At 46.2% G+C, this 25,839-nt stretch overlaps 1 non-coding gene across 1 annotated transcript; it reads right to left on the reverse strand.

Moving 5' to 3' along the window:
* Window positions 1-23,009: 23,009 nt before the first annotated feature.
* Window positions 23,010-23,083, reverse strand: TRNAP-AGG (transfer RNA proline (anticodon AGG)). The gene has a single exon. It is a non-coding gene; the product is annotated as a tRNA-Pro (tRNA).
* Window positions 23,084-25,839: the final 2,756 nt, after the last annotated feature.

The following is a 25,839-nucleotide window of genomic DNA, read 5'->3' on the forward strand; positions in this document are numbered from 1 at the left end:
ACGGCAGCACCTCCGTTAATGCCACACCTTAAGTTATCTCCATTTTCAAAATGAAATTCTTGGCAATGCGGTTTAAGTACGAAGTTGCTTAACATTCAATCCCAGGTCTGCTTCCAAGTCTCATCCCACGGAGGTAACTCGAGCGCGCTTCCTCGAGTCCAAAGCCTCAAGATACAGGGTTTCCCTGTGTCGGTGCTCATCGCAGTTGCGGTTAGCATGGTGAAGAAATTGAGAAGATAAGAGGGAGGACTCAGGGGCGCTAGTTTTATTTTGGGAAAAAAATGTGATGTTGTACTACTCCCATTGAACCTCTCAAAATTTGAAATGCGCAGCAAAAATTTTCAACGTACTTTGCCTTCGCGGCTTCTGTAACCTGCCAACCATTTGCTCCCTGTCAAGTACAAGTAGGACAAGTGGGTGATCAAACCTGCTAGCAGTACGAAGCGTATTGCCAAGCACCTTGAGTGAGCAGTCAATGTGGTTTACGAGATCCCTGAACGGGGAAGAAAAGCAGGGGGATTTTATTAAAGTTCCAGATTTTTATTTTTCCGAGAGGTACATCCGTGCCGTCTGTACAGGTTGGCTGTGCAGCAAGATTAACATTGGAGACTGACATGGACGCACAATTGCATGGTTAATTATAATTCTCTTATCAACTTTTTTATTCTTGATTCCCTTTAAAGTCTATGTTGAGCCATCTTTATAAAGTTTTGAAATATCGACCACAAAAAAAATGCATTTTAAACCTGACTGATTCGGCTGTCCTTCATTGCGTATCCATAGAAATAGTCTCGCTCGCAATACTTATATGTCAAATAGAAATGAAATTTTTGTTCTTGATGATGCAGAAGAAGGTAGCTGCATTTCGGCGGCAATACCGCGCACAGCGAAGTCATTTTGTATATACTGAATGCCGTGAAACCACCTTAGGGGCTTTGAAAGGCGTATTTTGACGTTCGATATTTTGATAAACATTGAACATTAAGGTAATTCAAACTAGCTTCACATTCGATGTTGACGGGCTAAAATTTCGAAAAGTATCCTTTTCTTTTGAAATCTATATGAACGGTTTATTCGCGCATTTTTGATTAACTAACCGCCTAATTATTCACTAATATCATATCCATAACGTTCTCCTGGCGATACAGTTACCTGCAAAAATTTCTCCGACGTATCTCATATTTTCGTTCAAAGAGAATCTTTTGAATTCGAAAACTTACAGTTTAAGGAGGTGCCTTCAATTTAAAACATTGTCAGAGGCAAGGGGTTTTGTTTTCTTAGTGTTTAGCTTTCGGCGTTGGACGCCGTTGCGATTGCAGGTTATCAAAGGCTGCGCCATTATGCGCCAAAGCTGTCAGAGAAGTGTATTCGCTTCCAACGCTCTTTCGCGCCAAATTTGGGTTGAGTAGCTGCCCTCCTTACACCTCTGAACTTCAGGACCTGAATTTCAGACACCTTTGCGGCACCCGTCTGACATTGGTATAAATCAAAGATCCGAGTCATGTGAAGGTAAATGAGATAATCAGAAGTGATAAAGAGCATCATGGTTCTGGAACAAATGCGAGTTGGAGATATTTTACATCAAATTAAGAAGCACGACTGAACATGGGCAGGCAGGTAATCCGCAGCTGCCGCGAAGCTCAGCATTCATGACTCGTGTTTTGTTAGAGCTACAGAGTCCATACTAAAGAAAGGGAGATGTTGTCAGTTGCCGTTAGAGTCGATGCTGAAGCGCAGGATGGCCCTTGCAGTTCCGGTAACTCAAATAATTCTGAGAGCGGGTTGATAATTGCGGTGTTGATGGTGGCCGTGAAGGTAAAAGTCACTTCCTTGAATAGTACCGAACGCTGATAATGTGAATTTCACGTGGCCGAAGCGGTGTCGTTGCGGCGCTCGTCCATTTCTTTACCGTGGTTAGCTGCGTCTGGAAGCCTTGTGTTGCAATTTTTTTTCTCCATGAATAGAGATCAATATATTTTGTTTTCTCGCATCAGAGCCGCAGTTCGTCCGCGTCCGCCTCGTGCAGCAGGAGGGGCCTCATCCACGGCGGCCATGGGGTGCCCCCACCCTGCCCCGGTCTGTGGGTCGCTCGGCTGGCTTCCGTCCCTGTTGTGGACGACCCTGCCGCGCAAAATCAACGGGGACGGGACATGCCAGAGTGTGGTGTGGCTGCTGCTACTGTGGCTGCTGCGGCTGCTGCGGCTGCTGCGGCTGCGACTGCTGCTCCTGCGGCTCCTGCTGCTGCTGCGGCTGCTGCTGCGGCTGCTGCTGCTGCTGAGGCTGCTGCTGCTGCGGCTGCTGCTGCTGCGGCTGCTGCTGCTGCGGCTGCTGCTGCTGCGGCTGCTGCTGCTGCGACTGCTGCTGCTGCGGCTGCTGCTGCGCCTGCTGCTGCTGCGACTGCTGCGGCTGCTGCTGCTGCGACTGCTGCTGCTGCGACTGCTGCTGCTACGGCAGCTGCTGCTGCGGCTGCTGCTGCTGCCGGTGGCAAGCATCTACGGCCTCTACCTTTTTGAGCACTTCGCTTAAAGAATCGCACAGGTGAAGCCACATCACGGATATCAATATCTTAAAACTCTACGTTGTGAAACAGGTCGCGTGCTGCGCTCTAAGTCTACTGTGTAGTTATTCGCTCCTAAGAGCCGCTACTGGTGTTACAATATTCCCCTTTAAATTGCAGCGCAAATTGACGCAAAACTGCCTGTTGTTTTTAAGGAATATGTGTTTGCAGTTAACTAAGGACGGTGTGCTGAGCTCTTTTGGTAGCTCTGGGACTGAATTAACTTCAGGTGAGAAATGGATGTTCAAAAAGTGTACAGCCCACCATTTTCAGTTACATAACAGAAGCAGCTCAAGCAAAGTAACGTTTTTTACAAAGTACCCAATGACGTTCGAATGCTGGCAGTGCTGCCCACAGGCCTCTTCAAACAGGTCATGGAACACGAGAATGATCAGTGTGCATGGCTTAAAAAGTGTTGAAAAACTGATAATACGAGTGCTGAACAGCTGCACACCAGTTAGATTTCCCCTCCATGGCTATGTAGATACCTTTGTTCCTAGCCGAGGCTTCACATACGCGACATATTTTTTGCGGAGGGTGAAGGTAGGATGAAGTGGGTGGCGCTTCGAGAAAAGGGAGGTGAGGTCTTAGGATGAGGGGCAATTGTGCCAGTGGGTGCGTTTGCAGCCCCATACCTAGGAAACAGGGTGAGGATGTGATTAGTAGGTGCTGGTGCTGAAATACAGCTGACTTTCCCACTGCGTGCATGAATGCTATTTAGCTGGCACTATTTCGGTCCGCTGATCCGTTGTCTTCTAGTGTGCGGCAGCCTTGTGAAAGTTAGAGGTAGATTGATTGTTTCTGGAAAGCGATCCTGGAGGATACATTTGGGTGAGTGGGAGGTGGTTTGGGTGTCTTGAACGTGGAGGTGGTAGTGCGTGGGGTGGAAAGGGTATCGAGGGTGGGCATCTGGAGGAAGGAGGCATCACTGTCCGATGCTACAGACCGACATACAGGCAGAGGCCATCATCTGCGCGTTGTGACACTCCTACTGCTGTTGCAGCAGAGCTTCTCTAACTGGTAGAATGAGGAAAGAGGAAGATAACAGAGTGCGCGAGTAATCTTCGTTTCAGTGCGACACTTGCGATCAACCTGTCTGCCACATCCTTGCTCGCCGTCAGCCTCCATTAGCGCTATCTACCACCGACGCCAATACTTCCACAATCCGTAGTACCACTATATTCGAGAAGGGCACTCAAAAGGGGATGAAAAAGCCACGGGGAAATGGAATACAAACACAGATCGAAAGCCTTTTGCCCACCAGATGCACTAGAAACCTGTCCATATATCCTGCCTACCTTGAAGGCTGACACTCTCTGCCCATTTCCCCATCTCTACCTTCTAGATGCGCCATCCACCTTTGCCGTCATTTACTAAAGAAAATTATGTCGCCTCTGTGACGCCTAGAGTAAATTAGAAAGAGCATCAAAGCAATTGCCTAGGGTTAAGCCACCTACTTTCACTGCTCTCCCTCATCAGGTTTCATGATGGTACTGTCAATATTTTCTTTCGTCCTTCGTCCAGTTCACGCGGTTTTCTACCATTATCATGAATGATTCCAGCTAGCTTAGAAGTCTGCATTGATAAAGCCCTGAGAGAAATTGGGGGCTCGCTTCTTTTCGGAAAATGCGCTATGGCCCTTAAGTGTAGCCAATTACATCATACAACCACATTCGTCTCTCGGGATTAGACAAGCATTGGCGGAATTTCAGCTGACGAAAGAGCTCTTTACACGCAGCTCTGAGAGCTCCCGTACAGCTGAGACGCAACAGAACTGAGGGTACGAATACATTCTATGCAAAGAGTGTTGTCGGAGGTAATATGACACGGATGTGCGCCCTGATGGATAAGAGTGGCTGTATCGTAGCTCAAGTGCGCAATAATATGCCTGCCATCTGAGCAGCAGAGAGAGCTAGACGTAAATATTTAATGACAGATTTCCTATCTTAGATCACAAGTTTGCAATTTGAATTTTTTGTTAAATTGAGTGTGGGAATTGGGATGTTAACCATTATAGACTTTTGTAACTGTAAAAGTATTAACAGTGTGTGTTTCGTGATCATATGGGGAAAGCGCCTTTAAGGTTAGTCGTTTGAATCGGTGAAATGGAATCGGACATCAAACCGAGCCTGACATAGATAGGCTGTTCTACGTTCTGAACGATGCATGGCGCAGTTTCACTGAAAATTCTTCAGAGTAAGTTTTTTTTTTGTCGTTCTGTCCTATAGGTGCAAACCACGGCGCGCCACCTACTCATCCTCCTTGTAAATATTTTGTGAATTAGAAGCGGCGTAAAAACTTCCTGTTTGCCTCTCAAGTGCCGTATTGATCATCGTGTTTACGTTCTGCACAAACTGGAACGCTCCACTCAATGCCGGCCTCATGTGCTCCGCTCTGCATCACCACTATTTTACATTCATGAGGTCGAGAGCACATGTCATTTTCGTCATTTAGACATACACACGTGCGGAAAAGAAACTGTCTCGTTCTTGACGACAGCTTAAATAGATGAAGACACGAATTCTGCAGGACGCGATGGCTAGAAGCCTGAACACAGCCCAGCGTAGCGAAAAGCCAATGTGTTTTGCTGCCAACCATGACAGAACCAATTATTTCACTCGATACGCAAGGTGATTACTTGCTAGCTCAGAAAGAAGCTCTGGGAAGAGTTTCGAATGCTAGGAAGAAACGCAACTGCTTGAAAAAGTCTTGGAGGTTTGTGTAGATCGTGAGCGCAAACAACAGGTCTCCGTGTTTGAGCTGCCAACAAGATGTCCCAAGGCCCATGGGGTTTCCTCCCTGGCGGTTCGAGAGCGGTTTCCCGGGACATCCTAAGCGTTAGCTGGCACGGAGATTGCTCTTGCTAGCTCCTGGTCTCAGGGACGCCCAAACCGGCCTCCCTGATTAAGCCCTCTGAAGCCATGGTGTTTGATGTGACTGCTATCACAACCTGAGAGTCGAATTGTTTGTCCTTGGCTTTTACAGAAAACGCTGCTACTCTTTTTTTTAAGTGCCTTAATGTTTAAGTGATGTTAAACTGAGTTCGTGACTACACATGTAAAGTCAGGGTTCGAAGGACATGCCGGTTAGAAAAAGTCGCAGGCTTTTAACGTCAGGATATCGATTAGACGTGCGAAAGCATGTGCTATCCCGTCGAAAAAAAAATTTACACCAGTGCACGTCTTGCAGGTAAAATGTCGGGAAAAGTTTCACTTCGCATAGTAACCGCACTGGAGTGAGTGGCATGCATTTGTTTTAGCAGATCTGCTCTCAGAAGTACTGGCGGAGTTTCCTCGAACGTGAACACGCACAAACGCTTTCTAAACGCGCCCATTCGCTTGGGCACTTGCGTGCACCGGCTTCCCTGGGGGAAACAACTAGTCCATAGCAAGAAAGCCGCAGTTGTGATGCCCTCTGTTAAAAAAAGACAATAAAGGAAGAAAGTCAGACCCACGTGAGAGCTTGTGGCACGTTTTGTTGGACATGGCCGTATCTCTGTCCACGTGTGCGGCCGAACTGGCGCTTTTAGAGAGACGAAAAAGGGAACGAGATAGTTTCAACAGGGCTTGGCTTTCAGAGGAGGGCCACAGTCCAAGATCTTTTTTTTCTGTGCTACAGCGTAAAGACTGTACCGTATGGTGTCGGAAAAAAAAACCGTCGAAATGGGTACATCACTAATGTGTACGCCCGTGCATAACAGGGAAGCTAGGTCACGCGGTGGACTGTACGACAGCCAGCGCTGACTAGACAAATTTCCACAGTCCAGATGAGCTTGTGTTTGTAGCGAAGTGTCTAAAGACGTCTGACGAACCCAGTTGATTACCATTAAATGCACGGCGTATGTCTATGCAGGCTCATGGCTGTAGTGACGTGAATCTATGCCCGTCATACAGCTTGCTATGCGCACTTTCTAGCAACGTTATATTCGCTGCTTTCGAGTAGCTGCAAAAGTAAGTTCGAAACCCCAATCTTAAGTTTCCGCGCCCCCAGAAATGACACGACACGGCATCTTCACACCCGGCTACTCGCAGAGAGCACCGGTATTCTTTGATTGCAAGCGACTGAAGCAGATCGATGACGCGGGGAACTCTCGGTGCCTTCAATTCGCTCGGAATCAATAATATTGCAATCCGTCAAAACTTTATCAATCTCTGACAAGGTTCTTCTCACTGTGCTGTTCGTGCGCCAACCTCTGAAGCGTAGATCAAGCGTCTGCAGCCATCACAGCGCGCATCTCACAGTGCAGAATTAACACTCGTCCCAAGGTAATCCGTAAGGAATGTTATTCTAGGTTTTTAGCATCCACAAGTAGAGTAAGTAGGATGTTCATCATCGTTTATTCTACCTTACACCCATGGCAAAAGGCCTATATGAGGCCTACGCTGGTACAGCGGACCGACCAGAACGGAGAGCCTGCAAAAGCAAACGCATGCTTCACCACAGTACCAAAAAGACCTCATGAAGCGTGGATGACCCACATACGGGTCGACGTTTTCATAAAACCAGTCAAGCGCCCAGGACGCAGCTTTGTGCCCTCACCGTGGGTTGCGGTTGGCGTGAGCCGATCCATTGAGGCGATGACCAGACGGCCCCCGCGCAGCCGAGCCGAGGTGCGGTGTGCACTAGATTTCTGTGGAGAAAACGGCTCGCCGCAAGAAAATCAGCAGCGCTCGCGGAACGGGCAGATGAGCCTCTGCGCATGTATGCTCGGAAGTGCGCGGCGAGCGGCGCAGTCACTCGCACATGCAAACGGCAGCGGCGGTAGCTCGAGAAGCGAGCTGAGATGTAGGTTCAGTGCCTTAGCACTTCTGCTTTGTCAACGAATATGTCACTTCTTACTCCATCTAATTTAGGCAAGCTGTTACCCGCATTTGTGCCCGCGGCAATTCTGCACGGACGTGAGAGGTGTACCCGGCACAACAGACGCATCTCGCACTGCAGATTTCTCATCAGCAATAGACAACAATCACTAATAGTCAGAGGGCAAATAGTCATAGGCAAGCTATTCTTTAACTGCAAGTTCAATGTTCCTCATTCACAATTTTAATATCTGCGTCATAGCCATGGCAAAAGCATTAGTGCGTCGAATTTATCTGACGCGTACGTAGGCTCTGCAGTGATGACCAGGCCGACGCAGTTGCCGAGACCAAGTCCTGCTCCGCCGCACTACGCGAGGAAGGAACCGCAAAGCCGAAAGAGTGCACAAGGCACTTCCGCAAAAAAAGAAAATGACGTTTCTGGGAGGAAGACGACGAAAGTGCATGTTCGCAGCTTAAAATAAGACGCCATACTTCAAGCATATCGAGTTTAAACGTTTCTGGCGTACCGCGAGCTCAGCAAAAGCAAATGTTGCTCTCCAAATATGTGCACAGAACGCCAATCACCACACTCCGAGCAGTGAGTAACATTCTTGAAACGAAGGTACACACCAACCTTGCAGGTGGAAGTGCAAATGAGCGCATTGTGAACAAAGTCGAGCCGGCTGGCGAGTGAAAATAAAATTGGCAGCCTTCCAAAAACAGTGGTAAAACCGAGCAATCAAGGGAAGGGAAAACGGGGCTCGTTATGGCATTCATGACGGAAGCCAAGTCACTGAAACCAAGAAGCATAGCGGACTTCGTTTTTCAATTTGTGGAGCTCATCACCGAGATCAAGAAGTATAGGCGATGTTTGTCTTATTTGTGGTATTTATGAATACCGCACACATTCTGGTATGCTTCTTGGTTTCATTGACTGTTGGATAGCGTCATGTATGTCATAAGGAGCCCCTCTTTTGCGATAGACGCCACAAATTCTTTTATTTCCTGCGCAGAATATCCTGTAGTCGCGCTCCATTTCCGGTGGGTATGAGGATTCCCAGAGTTCAGTGAACGCAAAGTATAGAATGACCTCTGCATGAAGTGGAATTAATCTATTACGCTATGGCGTCAAAGGCTTGAGACGGAGCTCAAGTGCGCCTCTTATTTTTCTTTTGGTATCTGAATCCATACAAGTGAACGCGCATTGGTATTTCATTTGTCGAAATGAAGTTTATTCGCCTTATAATTACTAATCAAAATTGATATTCTAAATGTAATTTTAGCTCGCAATAAGAATAGTGTTAAAAATAATAATCATGGAACATTTTAACGCATATTTTGAAATTTAATTTAGATTTTGAATGACATGTATTTTATTTGAATAAATCTGTAGGTTATAACAGATAAAAATCACGAAATTTTAATGCAAATATGTATATCTATAAAAAAATTACCATTTTAAAAGTTCGAAGTCATATTCTAAATTTTTGAAGAGAGTAAGCACTCTCATTTTCGAATCAATTTAAATGAATGGAACTGGCACCTCTCTCATCCTAGCCTCTTTTGTGGGAGTGCATGGAGAGTGAACGAGTCTGTGAACGAGACTTAATATTCTTGTTGGCAAAAATATATCTTAGCAGGGGTTAAGTTGACTTCAAGAATTCTGCGAGCTTTAATTGCGACCAATGACGGCTTTCGCCAAATGCTTAACAGAGCCGTAGCCTAGTTTAGTCAGTTCATTATCATTTTTTTGACCAACCTGCCGTTTATAATTATCTGCATGCTACTCGCCATAAATAAGTGTACGAATTTGGGAAGTGAATTTCTTAAGGTGATAGGAACATATTTAATGAAATTAATAAATGCGCAAAGAATTTAGGTTATGAAATTAAGAAGCAAGCTTTTCACATGGTGATGCAAATATTTCCGGAAGCAAGATGTCTTTGCTTATGCTCTGAGCTCGCAAGAATAGGAAAGTTTTTTGAGTGACGACTGAATTTCCTGATTCTATTATAAATTTTAAATTAGAAGACACAAGAGGCATATGTTTCTTTAATTCATGGCTCATGCAATATCATTTCGGATTTCCCAGAAATTCTATGTTCTACGTCTTGTTCTTCTTCTTCTTCACCTCTTTATAATGGCAGATACCCACGTGGGGGATGTCTTGTTGGCACGTTAGTTTGGAGATAAGGCAGACGAAAAGAAGACAGCACGGGCAGAGCTAATTTGTTTATTTATTGAAAAATTTTAACAATTTTTATATATTTTCTCATTTCAATAATTCTACTATTTTACTTAGTTTTTTTTTCCCGGCATTTTTTTTTCCTTGGCATTCACCACCGTACTTTCGTCAATCCCCCCGCGTGGGTTTGCGCCATTTTCATGGGGAGAAGAAGAAGAAGAGCTCGATCACTGCGCCTCCAATCTCGGCTAGAACGCTCCATCAACGGATCCCCGCAAGAGAACCCGCCGAGCTCCGATTCAAATAGTTTCTGGGGCACTCTGCCAGATCCGTACCTGGAGCTTACGGTGTAGTGTCCGCTGCAGAGCCTGGACACCGATGAGCTTCTTCCAAGGGCCTGAGGAACCGGCTATTGCGACGGTCGTCAGTCCCTCGTGAACTCTGCAAGAAGCGACCTGCCGACGCCGTCTGCGGTGCTCAGGTGAAGCCGTGCTTTCACTTTCCGCTGTGATGTTTTGCCTGGGTGCCAGGCACCCGTTCCGCACATGAAGAATGATGCATCCCCTCTAAGCTCTGGGACCCCGATATAAGCATTTATAGCGCAGTAAGAGGTCCAGAGCGTCAGAAGCTGAGTTTTGTTTCGACGAAAATAATACTGGCGCTCACGGGCACGGACACAAAAAAGGGTAACGTCAACTTAAATATGCTTTTCTGTCGCAGGTCCCGTTCGTTACTTCTGGGTCCTTTTTATGCACGTCCAGGTTAAATTAAATTTTTTGCTCACACACAATAATTTGGACGGGAACGAACAACTCTCTTCGCATGAACCGCGATAACGTGACCATGATGTGGGAGAACATCGCTCTAACTTCGCCGTCTCCAGGTTGGGAGAGTGCTCTATCGGTGTCACGTGACTGCCCCTCCTTGTTGTCATCAGAAGAAACTTAGATGTAATAATTTTTATACGTGCTGTTTTTTTTTCAGAAATACGTTACGTGTGGAGACGGGCTTAGCATACAAAAATAACTGGCGGGCGACCGTACGATCCTATGCCGTAAATCTGCGTTTGCAGTAATGGTTCTATGTTGCTCTTTTGCAGTTTTCGCATTGCGTCAATAAATTTTTTTCCGCCATCGCTGACTTCTTCCGCTGCTTAGTAGGCTTCTGGTGTGTGGAGGCATTATGGAGGGTGAAGGTGGGCGGCTCAGTTCTGGGTGACGCCTCTGAAGTGTGGCAGCTTCACTATTCGAGGCTTCACAAGGCACCGTTTTCGTTAAAACGATAATCTCGTTGCTCACGAATAAAGCAGTAAAAATACAGGTAGTACGCACTTGACCGCACATTTTCTACGCTCGCCCTACGGTGGCTAATCGAGTCCATTGCAGCGCAACTTGTTCCAATCCGAACATTCCATCAGAGGTATTCGTAGCAAAGGCTTTATATTCATTTTGCTCCGATAAAGGAATTAAAATGCGGCCTGTAGGCAACAAATTAAACGATCGCGCGAACATATATCACGTAGAAGAATGCGCGCTATTTGGTTAATTCAATCCATCGAAGTCGCAACGTATGAACTGTTTGCAAAGCTAACTCTGCCGACGAGACGTCCACTATTGGTTGCTTTCGTGAGGCTGTTGTGAGAGATCAGTGTGTGTGATGGTCTTTGGGCAAAGGTCAATGTGTGTATCTGTTTCTGCAGGATACGGAGTAACCTCACCCCAGTGCGAAGGGTTTAGTCACCCACACCTACGGAGAGGTCCTCGACCGCAACGTCGCTCACATCGCCAGCCTGCTGTCTTCGTTCGTGTTCCTGACCTGTCACGTCCACCTCGGCGTGATCACGGTGAGTACGCCTGGATCTACCGCGAAGTCACTGCTTAAAAGTGGCCAGGACGCAATGTGTGCAATGAATGGTTTACGCTGACACCCCATTCAGGAGCAAAGCACGCAGCAATGTGCCTCGCGAAAATGTGAAGGTTTGCAAAGCCAAATGCTGTCGCTGTGAGAGAGCGGCCCGAAATGGCAGCATTTGCAGCGGCATACTTGCTTGCAGATTTATATCGTCGCCTGTAACGTCCTTGAAGGTAGAAATTAGTGGCCGTCAGCCTTACAATGCTGATGGTCGTTCATCATTACAAGTGATCCGGCTGACGGCTGTAACAAAAGTGCGAACACCCGAATTGCCACCTGTGGAATTAAACCATGATACGAAGAATAAATTTCCAATCAAGTCAGGGTTTTGGAGACGTTTATCGTGGAGCTCACCACCGCTATATTGTTTTCAGCAAGATTACAAGCCGTGAAGCGTCGGAATGATGAAAAGATAGGTTGTTCAAAAACAAACATTCACAAGTAAGGACCGACGGGATGGCAATCTCTCTTGCTTATCATATTTAGGAATGTCGCTGGTATACAGTATTCAAGATTTTGACGGAGGAATGCGGACTGTCTTGCGTTCGCACGAGGTGAAACGACGGCGAAATTTGCCTGTGAAATCTTGTAACTGTGGCCACCTTAAATATGAATTAATATCACACGGTGGCCGCCGTCAGCATTGCTGGGAGAGCACAGACCGGAAATTTATATATGGAAGGTTAGACCTTTTCTCCGCCGCTCCATTCAAAAACAGTACCGCTTAAAATTGGTTGTTTTGAGAGCAAAGTAAGCTGGTCTTATTCACCGGACCTGCACAGATGCAGAGCATCAATATATCGTCATTTACCCCTCCGTTACTCTCAGCACACAAGGATTCATCAGCTGCAGCTGAAGAAATAAACATTCAATGAGTATGCTCCCGTTTGCCAGATAACGTTATCATATTTCAGCAGCATCTGTGCAATATCATTAAGAAGAGCTAAGCAGGAGAACGTGAATGCCTGCACACCTCCTCAACTAGGAAGACGCTGCACATAGCCAGCTATGTAGGAAAAAAACATTTTTGAACGGGAAATTGGTTATGAACGTAATTTTTCTATATCTTGTAAGATTTCACTATTACAAATGTCATTTCTGCAAATCTTCCATCGGCAGGTTTGCATTTTTTCTGGCTCTTAACGTGTCGGTATCTATTGTTTTTTTTTTTTGTTGCAGTCTTAACTGGTCGATGTGAGCGATGGAAAAACTTTAAAAGAAAGATCTTTCTACACATTGGAAGAATGAACTATTACATTTAATAATTAAATTACAGCACCCTACAGTTTTTCAATATTCAAAATTCTTTCTCATTAAAGTTGGACGTGATCACGTCACTCGATGAATGGAAGCTCCGGTTATTCGTCTGCTGCTGGTTACTCGCTGGTTACTTTGGTATACGGCATATTTACGAGCGGCCCCTCCTTAAACCGTGGGTGCAGGATACAAGACCGAATTGACACCAGCTGCGGACCACGACTGCTGCGGCGGCTTCCTCGACCACTTCCAGGGCGAGCCCTTCTTCAACACTGATGAGCAGTCGCCGAGAGCAGCCGCCCATGTTGGCATCGATGACTCGCTACCTCCGGGCGATAGCGTCGACCTCTAGTGAGTGACGGAGAACCCCCGACTGTTGGCTTGCGGATATAAAGGCGTCTATGAAAAGTCGCGTGTTCCTCAGGAGAAGGGAAATTTCGAGTAACTTAGGGGCCCTAAACTTAAGGGCTAGGCCTGCAGTGGAATATTCTCTCGAAGCTAAGGAGTTTTTTTACACATGTATGGGCAGATAGTTAAGCATCTTGGAACAGGTTGGCATTCAGAACGGTATACGCTCCTCGTTCAATAACAAATATGTCAATTAAATGGACGTAGGAAGTCGTTGCGAGGTCGAACAACATATGTTCCCACAGGGCCAGCACAATATAACAATTCTGCCGTGGTTGGTTCTGATCCGTTTTGAATCCTTTTCCATAACGGCATTGGCCCACCGATGCCGCGTCTCCGTTCCTAGCGGAACCTTCCAGTCGATAAGGCATACACCAAGAGTGAAATCGAATTGACGTCGAGTCATCTATAATATTGTTCTGGTTAGGTTGTTCCTGGTGGTGATACGCTCGAATCATCGCTTAAGGGCGCCTCATTATTTCGCTTCTCAAAGATAAGCGCCTCCAGCGACTCTGCTACGAAGGCATGGAAAAGCCGTTCGCAAAGCACATGTGCTATGTCGGGTAAAAGGTACTTTCAATTCCAAACTATCTGATAGCAGCACTATGCCGATATCGCCGACAGAGTAAGCAAGCAAACAAGCGTGGCTACACACCCCTTACTCCTACTGTGATAGGTAGCTTCCGCTGGTGTTAAAGGTGTACAATAATGACCTGCCCGGGGATTCAGTTCATGAAGCTAGCTCAGCATTTTGTGCTGTAGCCGGCTTTCGCTTGGCTGCTGATGAAGGGTTTCTCACAGTTTTGTTTTTTGGTTATCTGCGGCTATTTCGTATTATCGGTTCGTTCGTTAACACTGGAGGCATTTCATGTCAGGACAAACATTATCTGGGTATAAACAAACCATTAATCAATAGAAAAAGTGTCAGCTTTGCAGGTTTTAAAAAGATTCAAAATACTTCTCGTAAGCAAAGAAATGATGAAAAATAAGTTTCAGGAAGATATGTGAGTGTATTTTTAGTATTCCCTTTATCAAAACTAAGTCCAATACTAAGGAGACCGAGATCATGAGGTGAAAATTTTCTGTAAGTATTAATGGAGTGGAGCGCTTTTAGATTTCCCCTTAAATAATGACCAGAATGTACCCGTACCTCGGGTCTAGGAGCGCACATCCGATAGATTTTAATGGCACTCACTCAACGAGAGGAAACACGGAGGCAAATAAAGGAGATGGAATCAGTGAAAGAAAAATGCAGTGGACTCTGTAAAGGGCAGTGGCAAAGCGAATAGTGAAATAAATGAGAAAATTGGCAACGAATGTCAGCAATGACGTTTTATGACGAAATGGGCATCGGCACGACACTCACTGCGCGATATTGATAACAGGTAGTGTTTTGGAGGTTTAGACTGGGAATGAAAGCAAGACGCAGTCGTGGGCCAGTGTGGTCAGCTTATTTTACAGAATCTGCAGCAATATTGCATTGGTGCTTATGCAGTCCGCAGTTATTAGACATTATGGTAAAAGTCGCCCCCGTTTTTCCTACACATTCTAATCAACTATATTTCAGTAATAAAATATTTACATATATAAAATCTTGTCTCATCGACAACTTTTAATCGTTTATTGGTCCTCGCAGGAAAACAGAAAGAACATAAAATACAGAAAGAGCCAGCCCGGACCATCAGTGCTTTGCCGGGCTTAAAGCCAAATGAATAAAAATGAAAAGTAGCGAAACGCTGAAAATAAAAACAAACTATACTTCAAGGAAAAAGCAGGGGATAAAAAAAGTAAAGACGGAATAAACGAATTCATACACAGTCAAAGTCGTAGTCACAGCCAGGCAGTCAGAGCACAGTAGGCAGGCCACACAAAAAAGCAGGAAACAATAAAAAGTGAGAAAACCTGTGTCGCAGTTTAGTCAGTGTCGTAGCAAAAATTTCAACCATCCTGTCAAAGCACAATGGGCGGGCCATGACACAATGCGGGGAAGTAAAATAAAACAAAAACAAAACAAAAGAAATCAGTCATACCAGAGTGAAGGTGAAAGCTACCGTCAGTAAAAGCGCAGTCTGCAGGTCACAACGAGAGGCACCCATGCCCAACAAAGGAGCATGTTGACAAATATAAAACTTACTTGGACATTCCTCAGCTTGTTTATTCACGTGCTTGTAATTTTTTTTTTTTCTGGGGGGTATTCACTCGATATTCTTGCTTCCCTAAATTCGTGAGCTTATCGATTACCTTATATTGTCCCAAAGTAATGCAATTTCCCAAGTCAGCGATTTGTGGCCATTTCTTCCTAAGTTAAGCCGCCGCGGTGGCTCAGTGGTTATGGTGCTCGGCTGCTGACCCGAAAGACGCGGGTTCGATCTCGGCTGCGGCGGTTGGATTTCTTTGGAGGAGAAATTCTAGAGGCCCGTGTACTGTCAGATGTCAGTGCACGTTAAACAACCCCAGGTGGTCGAAATTTCCGGGGCCCTCCACTACGGCGTCTCTCATAGCCTTAGTCGCTTTGGGACGTTAAACCCCATAAACCAAACTAAACCTTCCTAAGTTATAATGCTGTTATTTGCGTTATCTTCCGGCCTTCCTTACTGGCCGCAGTGTCGATCTCTGTTCGGATGGTTGAGTTGTAAACAGCCCCTTTGACATTACATTCCTTCCTTTGCAATTCCTTCATTCATTATTATTTTCTCGACTTGGTATCCGACCTGAAAATTACATCGTTAATGATTCTGCACGAGCTTCGCGCCATAAGCATGCCCTTAGCCTGAAACCTATTTTTGCACGCACAAATACCTACAAGTTTTCTTTCTTTCCGAGAACAGTTTCTCAATGGAATGCTCTACCGGAGAACTCTCCGTTGCTTTGTAATAATTCTTGTTTTTCATTGCTGGTTTAGCAGCTGTACTGTAACCGCGTTTTCAATTGTACTTTTGCGTTGCTTGTTTTGTGGCATTTATATCGTTCGGTACTATCGCACCTGTTTTGCTTTTCCCTCCTGTATGTATTTCCCTCTCCTGCTTGGACATACAGCATGTCCGCAGTATTCAATAAATAAATAAATAAACATTCACACGCTCGAATTCAGGATATTTAATTGGATGTATGTTCACCGGTTAGAAACGGGATGGTCTAGCTTCATATTTGAATAGTGCTAAATGGAGTGAATAACAAAGGCTTACCAAGCAGGCCCTCCCCTAAGCCGTCACACACTTTGCCTTGCAGCTTCGAAGTTTCCGTCCGGACTTAAAGTTGCCGCAGCCATTGCCCATTTCTTCGAAAATGAGCATTAAGGTATATGTAGCCAACACGTTTGTTGACAACTGCAATACGCTGCAGTGGCCTGCTGTCCGTCTTAAGGCATCTGAAACCAATAGCGCAGAATCGAATTCTGGTCTCAACAAGCCACACTTTGATGGAGGCGCAATGCAAAACGGGGCTGTGTGCTGTTCGATGGTACTGGACATTACAGAACCCCAAGTTGTCGAACTCAATCAAAACCCAGTTACTACTATGTGTGTCACATCCTACCTGCAGCTTTGAGATGTGAAACGCATATACGTAACACGCATGCCTATCAGTTCAGAGGTGCATCCTTAGTCTAGAAACAATGAAAAGAGGTGGTTCCCTTTGTGTTATCTTTCATCGTGGTTGCTGCCGTCCACGTCGTCTGTCATTTCAAGCAGACCACTTAGACGAACGCATAGGTGACAACACATGACGGCTGTAAAGATGTTCTGAGTCATGTAGTGGCACATGCCATGTGCTGTGCGTAATATGGAAGCTTCAATAATATCAGTAGAGGTTGTAAAGTTGTCATGCGCTCTGCTTTCATGACCTCTTGCGCAGTTGCAGCTTTTCAGCCTCTACAGATAATCAAGAATTCCCCATTTAGCTTTCAGCGCTGCTTGATGCGAACATACGTTTGTTGTTTTTGAGGAATGTCGTCCTTTCTGCGTGACAATCGGACCTGGCTTTGGTTCCTGTGCGACTACAGAGCTTGCATGTTCTTTAAATCTCGTGAAAGGCTTCATGATCCTGCACGCGATACAATCACATCTTTACAACCAACATCATGTCCTGTTATTAGGTGAGCATGGGCCGCATTGTATGTGACGAATAGACAGGGTCGCGCGGGCTCCTCTGAGGGTTCTTGTATGGCTGGGACAAGACGAGTGAGACGGGACTGGCATATTTCAAGCCAGCAGTTATGTCGCAGTCGGTGCGTGGCGAGGCGGTGCGCTGAGTGTCGATGATCATTACATTTACGGTTAGCCTGATGAACAAATTTAGGATATAAGAGATGGGCCCAGGGCAACTAGTTCGCTTTAAGAAAAAAAGCATGCTGTGGAATGGCGCCCATTCTCTATTCCAGAGTTTGAAAACTGCAACAGAAGTTTTGAATCGCTTGGTCTTCACGGCCCCCTCTAATTTGCCACGCCTCTGCTGTCTTTCGAGCTGAATTAGGGCTTGCAGAATGATGACACCTGTTTGCTGCACTTGGAATATTGCCACGCTTGTTGAACCAGCTATCACAGTGGCTTACGGGATCCCTGAGAAGGCTGCACATAGGATGATTTCTTTAACAATCACAGCTTTCTTTTTAAATACTTTGAGAGTTACATAGGTGCCGTGCTTGCAGGCTGACTGCATAGCAAGGCTGCCATTATGTACCTTATATGGATCCATAAATACATTATAATCGGTTACCTCATCAACCTTATGGCTATTAATTCTTGGGAACAGTTATGATGCGAACGTTAATGACGTTAACATCAAATTTGAGCCCCATTTGTTTTAAATTTTTCATTCGGCAATGCGGTTCGAAATATCGAACGTCGAATATATGCATTTGATTGCACGTTTAATTGGCTTTTCCTAATTGAATTTTTATAATATTGTGTCGCTCGCATTATGTAGGATATCACGTACTTGATGTCGGCCTTGCGGTACAGTCAAGCTGGACTTATGGATCCGGCGTAACTCTCGTAGCTTGTCAAATAAAGTTTTTAAATGCCAAAACCTAAAGCAGGAGGAGTTGCCTAGAATTCTAAACATTGTTATCTGCAACGATTTTTAGCGCAATAGCGTTAAAGGCGGCGTTCTCTAGAAAATCCTGTGTCGGCGTTGTCGTCGTCGGCGTCGTGAGCGAAAAATGACGAGCGTGGGCACAACGTCATGACCACAACCTCACCACCGAGTATGAACATAGCCTCGGGAAGTGAAACCTGGTTCGAACAAGGCCCATCGCTGGGAGTCTCTACCATCGCAGGGCAGTGGCGCATCGATTAATCGCGCCAACACTGCGGCAGAAGAGATATAAGGACCCCCAGGGATCTATGCATGTAAGGTAGAAGTTGACCTCATTCATATATAGGGAATAAATAATTAAACTCTCTCGTCATGCCCTTAAGGTTCAACTTCAGTGAACCCCATCCCCCCACCCCCCAAAAATGTTTTTTTTTCTTTTACTTTTTTGACGTTGGACGCCACTGCGATCGCAGGTTCTCGAAGACCGGGCCTTTGGGTTCAAATCGAAATGGACACGGACACTGCCTGCAGTTCGCAGCATACCATAACCGCACTATTCACAACCGGAGGTCTGTCAGTGCGGCAGATTGAGCGCTAATGGAAGGACGACGTTGTCCGTGGGCGTATAGATTCGATGATTCAAAATTTGCGACGATAGCGCCTACCAACCGGTACAAAGCAGGGAAGGCTGAGGTCGTTTGCAAAGGCCCTTGATCTTGCGATGACTGAAATAGCGTGGCGATGGTGACTATGACTGTGCTGGCCATTAACGTAAAGTTGGCGTACCTAGATAAAGGCTATCCCTTCGAGCAACGCAGGTATTTAGCTTATATAGACTGAATTTCATGTGACATAAGCGATGGCATTGCCGTGCTAGTCCCCTTCTTTACCTTGCTTGGCAGAGTCTCGCTGCCTTGTGTAGCTTTTCATTTGTCATCATGCATAGTGATCAACCCTTTTTTCGCATCAGCAGCTGCAGTTCGTCTCCGTCCGCCTCGTGTAGCCGCAGCGGCATCGTACATGACGGCGGTCGAGTGCCCACGCGGTCCCAAGGTACCTTGGTCCTTCGTCGGGCTCCCGTTCCTCAGTAGGACAACTTCGCCGAGCCAATTTAATGCCGACGGTGCGTGGTACAGTGGGCTGTGGAATATCCGCCCACTTTCCGGCTGCTGGTGTTGGCGGTTGCCTGTGTGTGCCAACACCCACATTTTGACCAGACACCTAAAAGACCGGAAAGGTGATGATATACGATGGATCTAAATATCTTCCAAAACCTGTCCCGAAGCAGGTCCTGGGTTTGTCACAATGACAGCTTTGTAACATTAATTGCTCCTTTGAGCTGCTACTGAGGTTAATGTATTCCCCTTTATATTTGGGCGAACATTAACGAAAACGCTCCAGTTTGTATGGGTATATGTGTTAGTAGATAAATTACTGTGTTGTTGTAAATTGTTCAGGCAGTGATCGAAACGAATAAACTTCAGGTGCGGAATACGCGTTCGGAAACATCAGGAGCCATTCTTAGCAACGTCAGCAGAATCTGCTGAGCCAAATTATTATTTTTATGAGCTTACCAATAATCATAAAATACTAACAGTGCACCTGGGAGGTCCAATCGGACACATCATGGAAGAACAGAATGTTGACGACTGCCTTCAGCTAATGAAATGACCAAAAATGACTGAAGGTGAACGTGGGAGGAGGCGAGTGGTTCTTCTGAAATATGTATCTGGGGAAGGGGGGCTGGGTCAAAGGCGTTTGGTTGCGTGGGCAGCACTCAACCTAGGGTTGGTGTGCAGAGGTGGCTAGTGGTTGGTGCTTGTTGAACTGCCTTTCTCACTGCCTCTGTGAATTTGATTTTGCTGGCTCATTTCTCTGTGCTGCTCCATGAGCTTCCAGTGTGTGGAGGCCTTGTAGAGAGTGGAGATAGAGAGAGAGAAAGAAGGAAATTTTAATTAGAGGAAAAGGAGGAGAGTTCGGCTAGTGGTAACATGGCACTAGCCTGGTAGGTGAGATGGCGGTGGGTAGCGATTCTGGATGGTAGAGTTTTATGAGTGATGGTGGATGGCGCCTCTGGAAATTGAAGGTGGTAGGCCGGAAGGGGGGAGGGGTTATCGAGGGTGTGCCGGGAGGGTCAAGGATGAGTGATGGCATTGTAGCCATCGAGCGGCGCTTCTGGTGAACGGGGGTTTCACTGTCTAATGCTATACACCGACGGACAGACACCGCCATTTCCCGGTTGTGAATATGATCCCGGCTCCTCCTTCGTAACAAAGGAAATAAACTTCAACTTCAACTTCAACTTCATATGGCTCTCGTAGTAAAGCTGCCCAAACTGCACGAATGAAGAGGAAGACTAAAAAATGTGCGTGCCCCTCCTTTCACCGTGACAGCCGCAACAGCAACAATTTGAAAATGCCAGTGTTGTCTGCAGGAAGCCTCACTGCCTTCACGCAAACGAAGCGTCGCTCATCATCAAACCACCTACCTCCCCTTCGGAGAGTGCCACCACCCACTAGAAGACCACTCGACAGCCAAATGGAATGAAAAAGGGACGGCGAAATTGATTTCAAAGACACAGTTCAAAATCCTGTAGCCCACTAGAAGTACCTGCCACATCTCCACCTCAGCTCCCAAGATTAAAATTCAGAACCCACCCACCGCCACCTTCCAGCCTTCGCCACCACCATCTTCCAGGAGCGCCACCTACCTTGGCGCACCCTCAAACCTGAAAAATTCTGTAGCGTCTGTGATGCTTCTAGGAAAGCAGCAAAAGCATTAAAACAATCATCCAGGTTTAATCCAACGGCTAGCGCTTCTTTAACCGTTCAAGTTTCATGATTGCGCTGACAGTTTTTTCTCTCGTGCTTCGCCAGTTTGCGCTGTTTTCTAAAACAATTATGAATATACACTAACTAGCCTAAACGTTTGCATTGCTGAAGCCCTGTGTTAAGGGGATAGATGGTTCATGACCCTTATCCGCAGCCACCGGATCCTACAAACACATTCGCTTCCCGGGATTAGACAATCATTGGAAGAATCGCACGTGGCGAAGCAGAAGCCTACACGCTGTTCTGAGAGCTCTCATGCAGCTCGGGAGCTGGGAACTAAAGGGACGAAAATTTTGTATGTCATGAGTTCTCTCCAAGGTAATCTGAAGCGGAGTTGCGTCCCGGTCCTTAGGACTCGCTTGACAGTTGCTGAAGTGCGCAATTGTATGCCTCCCACCTTAGGTGCATAGAGAGCTACACGTAAATATTTACTCACAGTTTTTATCGCAGATAACGGTTTTGATATATGAATTTTTGAATCATTGCTTGAATGGGAGAATTCGAACGTTGATCATTTTGCGATTTCCTAACCGTCTGTAAAAATACTGAGAGTTCGTGTTTCGTGATTGCTGCTCATTTCAAGGTGAGAATTAGAATTGGTCTCGATACCGTTACTCACAAAGGTGGGTAGATATGTTCTAAACAACGCTTCGTAAATATTAAGGGAAATGCATCGCAGTGAGAAGTTTCTTTTTTGTTCCTGGTTATAAATAATTTGTGAATTAGAAGCGACATAAAAGCACCACCTATGAATATCAACTGCCGTGTTGATTGTCGTGTTGACGGTTCGCATACACTGAAATGCACGACGACTGCCGTGCCCAGGGGCCCGCTCTTACCTGCATGCGCTCGACAGCACCTCTTCTTTGTCGGCAGTGATAGACATGCGCACGCTCAGCAAGGAATTCTCTTGTCAATTGTCTCGTTCGTGACGACAGTTAGCAGACAGCAAGAAATCACTGCGACAAGGCGCCATATTTAGAAACCAGAACACAGTCGATAGGATCAGAAGCCAATGTGAATTGCTGTCAATTACAGCTCCAGTTATTTCAATTATTTCTCTCGGGAAGAAAGGTGAGTGCCTTTCTACCTCAGGAAGAAACCCTGGGCACAATTTCGACTGCTTGTAAGAAGCGTAACTGCCTCAAGAAGTCTTGCATGTTCATTTTGACGAGCGCGAAGCAAGGGTCTCCGTGTAGTTGCGACCAGCAAGGCGCTGCAATGACCGCAGCGTTTGCTCCCACGGCGGGTCTCTAGCCAACGCGCCGTATCTACTGGTCGCGAGTGGGCACCGAGCTTTGATCGTGCCTGCACCTGGCCGCGTGGATGCCCAAAGCGGCCACCTTGGAGTTGGTCTTGGTCGGCAAACCAAGAGTGGAACTGATGGGCGCTAGTTTGGACGAAGAACGCTGCCCCCTTTCTTCCACGCGGCCCTATCACGTCTCAGCAGCGTCTCGCTGCACCAGCTCGAGGTACTCAGAGAAAAACCACAAAGCTGCTCACATTCGCTTTTTCTCACCCCGTTTATCTTAATTCTTGATGATGTCCCGAAAGTAACCTGTCCGTCAGGACATCATTTGCACAAATCATCTAATGTTATCCAAAACTTACGTTATATGGAATTCGCGACTGTACGCGCAAATTCAGCTGTCGAAGGGTATTCTGTTCATTAAAGATGCCAATGTTCGTAGAAGACCTAAAAATAGCTTAAAACTTAAAACTGCTCTGTGTGCCCAACAAATTGGTCTCAGATTATTACAGTTAATAAGCTATATAGCGTATCAGAATGCGCACAATCAGCAGACGTTCCACCTCCATAAGTACTGCCCATACATTTCAGGGCGATTCCACGCTAAGTGTCAGCGCATACAGCACAAGCTGGTCAAATATTTATGGAAATCCCCCAAGGTGGAGTAGATTTGTATTAAGGGAGTAATTAGTCATTGACATCCACCCATGCACAGCCATACGGCTACAAAGGAAAGCTATACAGCTTTCTGAGAAACCTCGCAGTTAAAGAAAAATTCGTCCTGGTCCGGGGTTCGAACCCGGGACCACCGCTGCACCTAAGCAGTCGCTCTACCAACTGAGCTAACCGGGACGGCAAGCTTATGGTAGGCCGAGGGCGAATTCATCAATTCGCTCTCGTTGTGGCGTAACTCTTGGAGGCAGGAGTAGTATTTCTGTGGGGCGGAGAACAAGGAGACTCCCAGGGATCTATGATTGCAGAGAATGCCCAATGCCTCATATATGGTGTTTAACCTATTACCGTTATCCGAACAACTGAAATCGACCATATGTTTTTTTAAGAATTTCAGTCAACTGACGCCTCAGCGTTCAAAGACACTCGGTCCTTTATTAACCTCATTTTCGTTAGCCACTGCCACGTGTTCTCGGATTTTTGCGGGAAAAAAAGGCGGAAAAAAAAAAGAAGACCGCACAGACGCAGCTCGGGCATTGTTCCTCGAAGCTCCCCTAGAACATTCCGTCGAGCCGTCCTTGCTCGAGGGCCGGACTGGAAGTCGACTTGAAGAGCCCCTCTGGGACTTCATCCAGATCTCTGACTGGAGCTTATGGTGGACAGCGACGTGAGGTACTTTGACGCCTGCAGAACCTTCGTGTATGCTGTGAAAAGACCGCACAAGGTATAAAATGTTTTACGCACCAACCCCGGCAAGCAGACGCTGTTCGTCGCGAATGCAAGGCTATTGCGAGTGAGAAATGTTCTTAACGCGTCTTTTTGAGCAGGACTCCGAGCGGACTCAGCCAGTGGCGATGCTACGCACGGGGCACGCGTGCGCAGAGATCTTCAACCGCAACGTTGCTTTCAACGCCGACCTGCCGCATTCGATCGCGTTCGTCGTGTGCCGCGGCCACGTCTGTCAGGACACGGGCGGTAAGCATGCCCTTCCATTGGCCACAGCTGTAAGCCAAATGGACCAATGAATTTTACGCTGGCGTCAGAATCAGGAGCTTATGCACTCTGCCTTTAACTCCGCAAGAGTTATGAAGGAAATATTCGACAGTATTCGCGCACAATGCCAGCTGATATGTCTCTGAGAGGTGAGATGAAGGCGCTAATTTTTGTTACAAGGACAATAGTTCGCGGATTCCACTTGACATCATTGTTGTGCATTACCAATAAAAATAAGATCTCTAGAGGCAATATTATAATGGCCTTTAGAAACCGTAACTTTGTCTGGTGACACTGGTAGCACTAGTCATACAAGAGCGGTCGTGCAGGAACTCCGAATGTCTCTGTAGTCACTCGCTGCTTGCATTGCAGGCGGAGAGGGTTCAAGTTTAGTTGCTTTAAGACTGCCTCAACTGCCTACCTCCGCAGTGGTCCGGTGCCTTCGTGAGCTGCTGTTCCTCGACGCGGGGTTTCCTCGCTTCAAAAAGGAACTCTCTAGAGGTGCAGACGCCGACTGGGATGACAAATCCCACGTCAACTTGCTCGTCGAGTCCTTATTACGCACTGACCCATGGCCGACCGCGACGACCCCCGATGATGACACGGAATGCACGCAGCCGCAGCTGGAGCGCGCTGAAGCCGAGTGAGTGATTGTAGTCTATAACAGCAGATAGGTAGTACTGACCGTTCACCCGTACGGTGAAGCGGAGGGCTTTCCAATTATTTGTTCGGGAAAAATATTAAGGCTACACCTCACCTAATGGAAGACCTCAATTTACCTAAAGATTAGTGAAACTCCGTGCAGGTTGATTGTAAAGTAAGGCTGGCATGTGCCTGGTATGGATCCATGATTTTACTATCAACCGTAATTAGCTAATTAATTATAAATTTTTAATTTTAGGCGGCAAAGTTAAAATCTGAGATTGAAGGCAAACCTGAAATTTTCTTTTCGGTTTAAATTTTATTAATTGGCAGTGCCGTTCGAAAAACCGAACGTCAAAAATGAGCTTTTGAAAGCTCGTGAAGTTGCCTTTCTCCGATTGCGTATTTGTGAAAATAGCTTCGCGTTCTTTTAGTTCACGATTCAGGAAGAGCAACTTAATTTTGGCTGCAATACCACGCGCTGCGGCGGTAATATAGAAAGCATCAGTGCTGGTTTGGTTTTGGTTTTATGGTGGTTAACGTCCCAAAGTGACTCAGGATATGTTTGACGCAATAGTGTAGGACGCCAAAAATTTCGGCACCCTTGGGCTCTTAGTACACGGGCATAAAGTATTTCGTGTGCAGCGAAATGCAAATGCCGTGGCCTGGATCGAATCTGCGTCTTTCGGGTCAGCCGCCGAACGCCATAACCAGTGCGCCACCGCGGCGGCCCTAAAGTATCAATGCGGAGAGGCAACCTTACGACCTTTGAAATGCTCATTTTTGATTTTTGATATTTCTAATCACATTGCCGATTAAGAAAATGTAAACTAGGTTTACCTTCGATGTTGATGGCCTACAATATCGCAATAAAGCCTTGTGTTCTGAAATTTAAAATAAACAGTTGATTAGTAAACTTTAGTTAAATAACCCTTTCGGCCCCTGTTGCGTGAATTGACCCAACAAAAGAAATATTCCGCTCCCATGGGAGCACGGAATAAAACACTATCAATTCTTTCTCAGACAATTCCTCTGGGATCCATCTTGCAGTCGTAATCCTTGTTCACGCATTTCCATTGAGCTGTGTGGTCTAAAGAAAAAAGACAAATGTAGCAGTATGGCAGGTTTGGGGTGAACCAGCCGAGGTTTCAACCATCTGTCGATATATATCTCTCTAACCATCTTCATTTCCGCTTTGCTTATTCCTTTTTTTAAAACGCCTATCCATCCTCATATCCACACCGGAAATATTATTGAACCCGTAGGCGCTTCACTGCAACACGTTTTTTGACATGTGTGAT

The sequence above is a fragment of the Amblyomma mixtum genome, chromosome 10 (genome assembly GCF_055824585.1).
Source record: "Amblyomma mixtum isolate Tamu chromosome 10, ASM5582458v1, whole genome shotgun sequence".
Taxonomy (NCBI): domain Eukaryota; kingdom Metazoa; phylum Arthropoda; class Arachnida; order Ixodida; family Ixodidae; genus Amblyomma; species Amblyomma mixtum.